Source organism: Triticum dicoccoides, chromosome 3B (genome assembly GCF_002162155.2).
Source record: "Triticum dicoccoides isolate Atlit2015 ecotype Zavitan chromosome 3B, WEW_v2.0, whole genome shotgun sequence".
Classification (NCBI taxonomy): domain Eukaryota; kingdom Viridiplantae; phylum Streptophyta; class Magnoliopsida; order Poales; family Poaceae; genus Triticum; species Triticum dicoccoides.
In genome coordinates this window covers 292,542,630-292,553,093 of record NC_041385.1, presented here as the reverse complement: position 1 = coordinate 292,553,093, position 10,464 = coordinate 292,542,630, and positions in this window count along the sequence as shown.

Genomic DNA, 10,464 nt, shown 5'->3' with positions numbered 1-10,464 from the left:
CTTCCATGCTACATATATCATAGGCAGTTCCCAAACAGAATGGTAAAGTTTATACTCCCCCACCACCAACGAGCACATTCCATGGCTGGCCCGAAACAACGGGTACCGTCCAACTAACAACAATCCGGGGGGAGTTTTATTTTGCAATTATTTGGATTTGATTTGAGCATGGGACTTGGCATCCCGGTTACCGGCCATTTTCTCGTGAATGATGAGCGGAGTCCACTCATCGTGAGAATAACCCACCTAGCATGGAAGGTATAGACATGCCTAGTTGATACATGATCTATTCGAGCATACAAAATAGAATTTCATATGAAGGTTTAGAGGTTGGCACATACAAATTTAGTTGGAACGGCAGGTAAATACCGCATATAGGAAGGTATGGTGGACTCATATGGAATAACTTTGGGGTTTATGGAAGTGGATGCACAAGCAATATTCCCGCTTAATACAAGTGAAGGCTAGAAAGAGACTAGGAAGCGACCAACTAGAGAGCGACAACAGTGATGAACATGCATTAAGATTAATCAACAATGAGTGGAAGCATGAGTAGGATATAAATCACCATGAATATAAATATCGTGGAGGCTATGTTGATTTTGTTTCAACTACATGCGTGAACATGTGCCAAGTCAAGCCACTCGATTCATTCAAAGGAGGATACCACCCTATCATACCACAACACAACCGTTTTAATAGCATGTTGACACGCAAGGTAACCCATTATAAACTCCTAGATAATTAAGCATAGCATGAATAACTATAATCTCTAACTATCATTGCAAACATGTTTCATTCAGAATAGGTTGAATCAGGAACGATGACCTAATCATATTTACAAAAACAAGATAGGTCGAGTTTATACCTGCTTGTCTCATCTCAATTATTTCATCATATATCGTCATTATTGCTTTTCACTTGCACGACCGAACGGTGTGAATGATAATAATAGTGCACGTGCATTGGACTAAGCTGGAATCTGCAAGCATTTAATACAAAGGAGAAGACAAGGTAATATGGGCTCTTGGTGAGATCAACAATAATGCATATGAGAGCCACTCATAATTTTCATCATGGTCTTCTCCTCTCGACCCCAAAGAAAAGAAAAGAAATTCAAAGAAAATAAAACTACTTACACGGGAAAGCTCCCAACAAGCAAAAGAAAAACAAGAAATCTTTTTGGGTTTTCTTTTAGTATTACTACTGTAAGCTTGGAAAGTAAACTAACTAAAGCTACAACTTATTTTTTTTGTTTTTCTCAAGGTTTTTCAAACACACAAGAAGAAAGCAAGAAAAGAAAAAAAACTAGCATGGATAGTACAATGAAAAAGTATGAACACCAACAACTAGAATGAGTGTGTGAACATGAATGTAATATCGGTGAGAAACACATACTCCCCCTAGCTTAGGCTTTGGGCCTCAGTTGGTCTATGCCCATGGATCGAATTGACCCTCTCCGGTGTACTGAGGAGGGTCCTCGGTGTGCCACTGGTTAGCGAGCTCCTCCGGATCCCATAGATAAATAGATTCTCGATATGGGTCAAGTGGTGGCTCAAGCTCAGGCTCTGGAACATGTGTCAGCTCCCAGTATGCATAAATGTCCTCGGGCAGGATGAGGTACGTGCCTGAAAGTATGTTAAACAAAGAGGGTGCGGGTAAGATAATAGTCTCACACTTAGTTTTAGCAAATATCAAGTTATACTTAAGTATCTTCTTCTTATTTTTAACAATAAAGTCATGTGCTACCATACTCTTATAGTCTAGCAAAATAGTGGCCAACAACTTTTCCTCTTTCTCATGATGCCCTATAGGTATCTCAAAGTGTTTAGCAAGGCTTGAAGAAAAGATACCTCAAAAGATGGGGGCCTTTGTATGGTTCAGACTTAACCGATTAGCAACAATAGTGCCTAAACTGAAGGTTGTATCACGAAATAAAGCATGGCGCAAAATAGCAAGGTCTGGAGCACAAAGGTTCCCACTGTTCCTGCGACCAATTAAGCATCTACAAGGAAATATTGCAAAGTAAGGTAGAACAGGAAAATGTATACTAGTAGTCCTTGCATCTAAAACTTTTCTCGTTTCCCCTACAGCAATTTGATAAATAAATCCATCCACATCACTAGGATGTGGTTCCTCGATGCTTCCCGCAAAGGGCATCTTGCAAACTACGCAAAAATCATATAGTGACATCTCCTTAAACTCATCATATAAATAAAACTCCACTGAAGGTGGTGATTTTCTAGCATGGAAGTAAATTTTTTGCACGAAAGAATTAGTGAGTAGGAGATACTGTTCACACTAGTCGTGGTGGAAGTCGGTGAGTCCTGCATTCTTAGCCAAATAAAGGAAGTCGTCATAAATTCCGGTGGCTCTTAAGAATGCATCACAAGGCCATTCGCACGGCCGAACCTCCGAAGTGCGAGGAAGATTGTACTTGGGCTTTTTATTCTCTTCATTCTGCTTGTCCTTCGAGCTTCGGCTCGAGGAGCCTCTCAACAATCTCTTCGTCATTTTGTTTCTCAGAAAAATTTCTGAAATTTTTAGTTATTCAAAATAAAAGTGAACCAAACTCAACAAGATTGATAGCAACTACTCCCACAAATTCCTAGAGTCTATATCATGCATAAAAACTACTTTGGACCATATAAATTTGACATGCAAGCTCAAGAATAGGGTCACCTTAGCAGCAAAAATTTGGAATAAATAAAGCACTAGACCAAAAACTAAGTGGACCATTGGAGGAGTCACATACCGAAGAACAATCCCCCAAAGTAGTTTTGTGAATAGAGCTTTGATCAAGGAGATCGAAAATGGCAGCAAAACGAGCTAGAACATGGGTTTGAGCTACGGGATGATTTTTTCTGGAGGAAAACAAAGTGTGTCTGTGCTGGAATAAGTGGAGGGGGTCCACGTGGGGCCCACGAGGCAGGCGGCGCGTCCCAGGGGTGTGTCCGCACCCTCCACCCGCGTGACCAAATGGTTGGTGTGTTCTAAGTGCTAGAAATTCTTAAATATTCTACAAAAAACCATACTCCATTTTCAGGGCATTTGGGGAACTTTTATTTTCAGGGTATTTTTTTATTGCAAGGATAATTCAAGAAATAGATAGAAAATATTACTTTTGCTTTATTTAATCTAAATAACAGAAAGTAAAAGGAGGGTACAGAAGGTTGTGCTTTCTAACTTCATCCATCTCATGCTCATCGAAAGGAATCCACCAACAAGGTTGATCAAGTCTTGTTAATAAACTTCTTCCGAATACATGAAACCGGAGAATTTTCGAATAACACTAGGTTACCTCAACAAGGATATGCATGTCCCCAACAATAAGAATATCATATTTCTGTTTGGTAGTAGGAAGAGGGAATTCGAAACCTCCAGTAGTAATCCTTGAAATTTTTCCAATAGAATTGATACTATGAACTTGAGGTTGTTTCTTCGGAAAGTATACGCATGCTCATTACCATTACCATGAAAGGTGATATTGCCTTTGTTGCAATCAATAACAGCCCCTACAGTATTCAAAAACGGTCTACCAAGGATGATCGACATACTATTGCCCGCGGGAATATCAAGAATAACAAAGTCCATTAAAATAGTAACGTTTGCAACCACAACAGGCACATCCTCACAAATACCGACTGGTATAGCGGTTGATTTATCGGCCATTTGCAAAGAGATTTCAGTAGGTGTCAACTTATTCAAAGTAAGTCTATGATACAAAGAGAGAGGCATAACACTAACACCGGCTCCAAGATCACATAAAGCAGATTTAACATAGTTTCTTTCAATGGAGCACGGTATAGTTAGTCTCCTGGATCTCCTAGTTTCTTTGGCATTCCACCCTTAAAGGTATAATTAGCAAGCATGGTGGAAATTTTAGCTTCTGGTATCTTTCTTTTATTTGTAACAATATCTTTCATATACTTAGCATAAGGATTCATTTTAAGCATATCAGTCAAATGCATACGCAAAAAGATAGGTCTAATTATTTCAGCAAAGCGCTCAAAATCCTCATCATCCTTTTTCTTGGATGGCTTAGGAGCAAAAGGCATGGGTTTCTGAACCCATGATTCTCTTTCTTTACCGTGATTCTTAGCAACAAAGTCTCTCTTATCATAACGTTGATTCTTTGATTGTAGGTTATCAAGATCAACAGCAGGTTCAATCTCTACAACATTGTTATTGCTAGGTTGAGCATCAACATGAACATCATCATTAACATTATCACTTAGTTCATGTTCATTACCAGATTGTGTTTCAGCATAAGAAATAGAAATATCATTGGGATTCTCAGGTGTGTCTATAACAGATTGACTAGAAGCATGCAAAGTCCTATCATTTTTCTTTTTCTTTTTCTTAGAAGGACTAGGTGTATTGATAGAGGCAAAGGTGTCCCGTCTTTCGATGAGATGGTGATTGTCGTTTTGGAGTAGTAGACTTTGACGATCCGACTACGTACGTGTGAGGACGTTGCGCCTTAGCAAGCGCTAAACCAACTCCGAGAGGTCATTGACCACACCAGATCACAATCAACCTGACCAGGAGGGTCTATTTCCTACGAGCAAACGAAGAACAAGCAAGAAACTGATATTGCAATCTGGATATTGCAAATATAAGATGAAAGCTTTATTGATCAAGATGGGGTTCTGTGACGTCTTGGTCTGGTCGTTGAACACAAACGAAGTACGCGAAGTTGCACCTATGGTGAACTTTTAATCTAAACAAAACCCAAAGTCTAAACGACACCCTAAGGGCTGTATATATGGAGGAAGAGGGGGAATTTCGTGTCCCTTGAGGGAGGGGTCTGAAACCAACCCTAACTCTTGCTTTCCCACACATACGGACTCTAAAAACAGCCTATAATCAAGTATTTCAAAAATACATGGGCCTGGCCCAATAATAAGGTGACACAGCACCTAGAATAGCCTCTGGACAAAAATTATGAAGTAGCATCTTGTATATTTCGTCCAAGGCTTCATGCACTCATTATGGTGGCTTCAATGTCCTGAAATCATCACTTGTAACTCCATTCTTGTTCTCCTTGCGCATGCCATCATCTCCATGCTTGTTGTTGCTCCAATGTTCATCCTTCTCCAAGCTAGGCCCTTCATTTGTGAGCAAAACAAATGTATCCAATTTAGGCAGCATCATATTCTCATGAACATTAGGATCATTACCAAGAAACAAAAGTACCTGGTAATTTAATTGGTGTGCGCGAGCTCTAGTAATTGGTCTAGTATGTATAGCAGCAGGGGATGTGGTTGTAACAATGGTATTGATGTCCTCGTCATCGTCCCCTTCTTGAAATGAAGTCGTCCTCGACGGAAGCTCATCTTCCTCTCCCAAATAAGGCTTCAAAATCTGCAACGTTAAAAGTGGGACTAACCCCAAAATATACAGGCAGATCAAGTTTATATGCATTATCATTTATTTTCTCTAACACCTTAAAAGGACCATCAACACATGGCATTAGCTTTGATTTACGCAAATCAGGAAATCAATCCTTACGCAAATGTAACCAAACAAGATCTCCAAGTGCAAACACAACATGTTTTCTACCCTTATCTCCAGCAAGTTTATATTTAGAATTCATACGCTCAATGTTTTCTGTAGTTAACTCATGCATTTTTAAAATCAATTCAACACGTCGTTTAGCATCAAAATTAACTGTCTCCGAAGAAGGAAGAGGCAACAAATCAATAGGTGCACGAGGTAGAAAACCATACACAATTTCAAAAGGGCACATCTTAGTAGTAGAATGCAATGAACAATTATAAGCAAATTCAATATGAGGCAAGCATTCTTCCCACATTTTCTTATTATTCTTCAAAATAGTCCTAAGCATTGTTGACAATGTTCTAGAATGCAATCAACGATTATAAGCAAATTCAATATGAGGCAAGCATTCTTCCCACATTTTCTTATTATTCTTCAATACAGCCCTAAGTATTGTTGACAATGTTCTATTGACTACTTCAGTTTGTCCATCAGTTTGGGGGTGACAAGTAGTACTAATAAGCAGTTTAGTCCCCAACTTAGCCCATAAACATCTCCAAAAGTGGCTAAGAAATTTAGTATCATGATTTGAAATAATAGTATTTGGCACACCATGCAAGCGAATAATTTCACAAAAGAACAAATCAGCAACATTAATAGCATCATCGCTTTTATGACATGGTATAAAGTGTGCCATTTTCGAGAATCTATCCACGACAACAAATATGCTATCCCTCCCCTTCTTTGTTCGAGGTAAACCTAAAACAAAGTTCATAGATATATCCTCTCAAGGAACTAGGTACAGGCAAAGTCATATATAAACCATGAGGATTGATTCGTGACTTAGCTTTTTGACATGTAGTGCAGCGAGCAATAAAATGCTCAACATCCCATCTCGTCTTTGGCCAAAAGAAATGTGTAGCAAGTGTATCCTTCGTCTTCTTCACGCCAAAGTGTCCCATTAATCCTCCTCCATGTGCCTCCTGCAACAACAAAAGATGAACAGAGCTAGCTGGAATGCATAGCTTGTTAGCACAAAACACAAATCCATCATTAACTACGAACTTGTTCCATGTTCTCCCTTCTTTACAATTCTGTAATACATCTTTAAAATCAGCATCATGCACATATTGATCTTTGATGGTCTCCATACCAAATATCTTGAAGTCAAGTTGTGAAAGCATAGTATAGCGACGAGACAATGCATTAGCAATAACATTTTCTTTACCCTTCTTGTGTTTAATGACATTAGGGAAATTCTCAATGAATTCAACCCATTTAGCATGTCTACGATTCAGTTTGGTTTGAATTTTAATATGTTTCAAAGATTCGTGATCGGAATATATAACAAATTCTTTGGGCCATAAATAATGTTGCCATGTTTTAAAGTCTGAACAAGAGCATATAATTCTTTATCATAAGTAGAATAATTTAGACTAGGCCCACTCAATTTTTCAGAAAAGTACGCAACAGGTTTTCCATCTTGTAATAACACACCTCCTAATTCAAGTCTTATTAAAATCAGGAAGTTGGAGTAAAGGAGCATGTGTCAACTTATCTTTCAATACCGTGAAGGCTTCTTCCTGTGCGGTACCCCAAACAAAAGGCACATCTTTCCTTGTAAGCTCATTTAGAGGTGCAACAATGGTGCTGAAATCTCTCACAAAACGCCTATAGAATCCAGCGAGGCCAAGAAAACTCCTCACTTGTGTGACCGTTTTGGGCTGCGGCCAACTCACAATAGCTTCAATCTTGGATTTATCAACTTCAATTCCCTATGGAGTAACAACATAGCCAACAAAAGATACTCGGTCGGTGCAAAAGGTGCACTTGCCAAGGTTACCAAACAAATGTGCATCACGTAGAGTAATAAAAATAGCACGTAAATGTTCCTCCAAAGATCTGCTATAATTCAGTATATCATCAAAATAGACTACCACATATCTTCCAATGAAAGCACATAAAACTTTCTTCATTAATCTCATGAAAGTACTTGGTGCATTAGTTAACCCAAAAGGCATAACTAACCACTCATATAATCCAAACTTAGTTTTAAATGTTGTTTTCCATTCATCCCCCAATTTCATACGAATTTGATGGTATCCACTATGCATCAACTTTGGAGAAAGTGTAGAGCCACTCAATTCATCAAGCATATCATCTAGCCTAGGAATAGGATGACGATAACGAATAGTAATATTATTAATGCCTCTACAATCAACACACATACACAATGTACCATCCTTTTTCAGAACTAGAATAATAGGAACAACACAAGGACTAAGGGATTCGCATATATAACCTTTGTCGAGAAGCTCCTGTACTTGACGCATAATCTCCTTCATCTCCTCTGGATTAATATGGTATGGCGTAGGGTTTGGCAGTGAAGCACCGGGAATTAAGTTAATCTGATGCTCAATCCCTCAAATAGGCGGTAATCCCGGTGGCACGTCTTGTGAAAAGACGTCAGTGAACTCCTGCAAAATGTTAGTGACAGCAGGATGCAAAGAGGATGGCACATCCTCGAATAAAAATAATGCCTCTTTGCACACAAAAGCATAGCAAACAGATTTGCTGAAATCCATCTCATTAATATCAGATTTTGTGGCAAGTAAACATGCACTTTTCAATTTAATTTCAGAAGCAACACTAGATGGTTTATTATTAGGCTTCATTTGTTGCTCAAATTCTTTTGCCACAATCTAATTTTCACTCTTATTCTTCTCCTGTTTTGCTTTATTAGCTCTATTAATATCATCTTTCAAAATGGAATCAGGAGTCATAGGAAGCAAAGTACTATTTTTATCCTTATGAACAAGAGTATCTGATTGTTTCAACCATGGTGTACAGAATTTTTATCAAATTGCCATGGTCGATCAAGTAATAATGAACATGCTTGCATAGGTACCACGTCACAATCAATGTAATCAGCATACGTAGAGATACTAAAATGCACACGAACAGTACGTGTTACCTTAACCTTGTCGATGTTGTTGAACCATTGAATGTAGTAAGGATGTGGATGTGGCATTGTGGTGAGAGATAGCTTCTCCACCATCTCCATGCTAGCCAAGTTGTTGCAGCTCCCTCCATCTATGATGACGCGGACAGAACGTTCCTTCACAACTCCCTTTGTATGGAACAAGTTATGCCTCTGATTTTTCTCAGCTTGTGTGACCTGCACACTCAAAACATGTAGAGCAACTAAACATTCATACCTGTCAGCGTCTTCAGGAGCCATGTATTGCGTCTCCTGACCAGAATCATCTCCACCGTGTTCTTCACTTGTAATAAGAGCCAAAATCTCCTCATCATAGTCACTAGCGGAGTCATACCCACCATCCTCAGTAGCAATCATCACAAGCTGAGATTTGCATTCTCGCGCATAATGTCCTCTTCCCTTACAATGATGACAAATAATATCACTTGTGTGCCCTGTTGATGCCATGGAAGAAGAAGAGATTTGTGCAGGCCCGGTAGGTGCGCTCTTGGCAGATAGTGGTGGTTGTGCCTGCTTCCTTGTATCACGGCTAGAGGTGGAACCTGATGGAGGTGCTGGTGCAGTGGAAGTAGAAGATGCACGCGATGTCCATGATGAAGGTCGACCTGCAGAAAAGTTAGTTCGCACCAATGCTTGCCGATCCTGCACTTCACGTTCAGCTTTACAAGCAAGATGGAATAAATGAGTGATATTAGTATACTCCTTATACTCTAGAATGGTCTGAATCTCTCTATTTAAACCAACCATAAAATGTGCAAGCATAGCTTCATTCTCCTCAACAATACAACATCTAATCATGCCAGTTTGTAATTCCTGATAATATTCTTCTACAGAATTTCTCCCTTGTCTTAAACGTTGTTGTTTTTGAAGTAATTCATGTTGATAATATGGTGGAACCCAAGGAGTACGCATAGCAGTTTTCAAAGCAGCCCAATAGCTGGAATAGGATATAATCTACAATGTTCAGACCACCATACACATGCAAAACTAGTGAAAGCACAAACAGCAACAGCAACCCGTCTCTCCTCGGGATATAGTAAACATGTAAAATTTTGTTCAGTTTCTAACTCCCAAGTAAGATATACATCAGGAATGTATCTACCCTCAAACGATGGAATATTCAATTTCAGTTTAGGAATATGGTCATAATCTCGTACCTGAGGTGGTGGTGCAGGCCTACCGTGGCGAATATATACCCGAGGTCGACCTGCTGGTGGTGGTGCTGGTGGCTGCATGTAGTTCTGATTTTGATCAACCTCATCCTCGCAATAGTCCTCCACCTCTGTAGTAGCAGCAAGAGCTACAGAAGCACCAACAGCAGTAGCAGCGACACCAGAATTTTGTCCTGGCTCAATAGGAACACGCTGTGCTCGCCCTACGGTATCGCGACATAGAGCTGGTTGTGGGAGATATTTGAGTAATTCATCGAACTTGGCGTCCAACTTGGTGTTAATTGTCTTCTCAATGTCATCCATCTTCTCCATTGCCTTTCCAAAGCTGGCCATCATGTCTTCCACCTGTTGACCCAACATTTGATGAAACTTATCATGAACCTCCTTGCTCGTCATGTTCTCCCAGTCAATCTTGTTGGCTTGTGGTCCTGCCATAGTTAGCAGCAATAGAAACAGACAAGAATATGATCCTATAGACTACTAGAAAATGGTGGTGGTAGGGTGTCACAAATCTGTCAAGCGAATCTCAAATTCTTACCAGTTCTTACCCACCAGCAGGAGGTGATCGGCAACCATTGTAGTCAAAACTCTCAAAGCATTGATAGAGCGATTACTAGGGAGAGTCAAACGCACGACATAGATGTATGTGGAGCTGGGAACGCTTATAATATGGTAGCAAAAAGGGTCAGCAATAATCAATTCAGAGATGCAAAGTTGAATAAACGCTCAACGACGATACTGTGCTAGTCCTAGGCTAGACCATGCTAGAGACGCAAGCCTAGAACACTA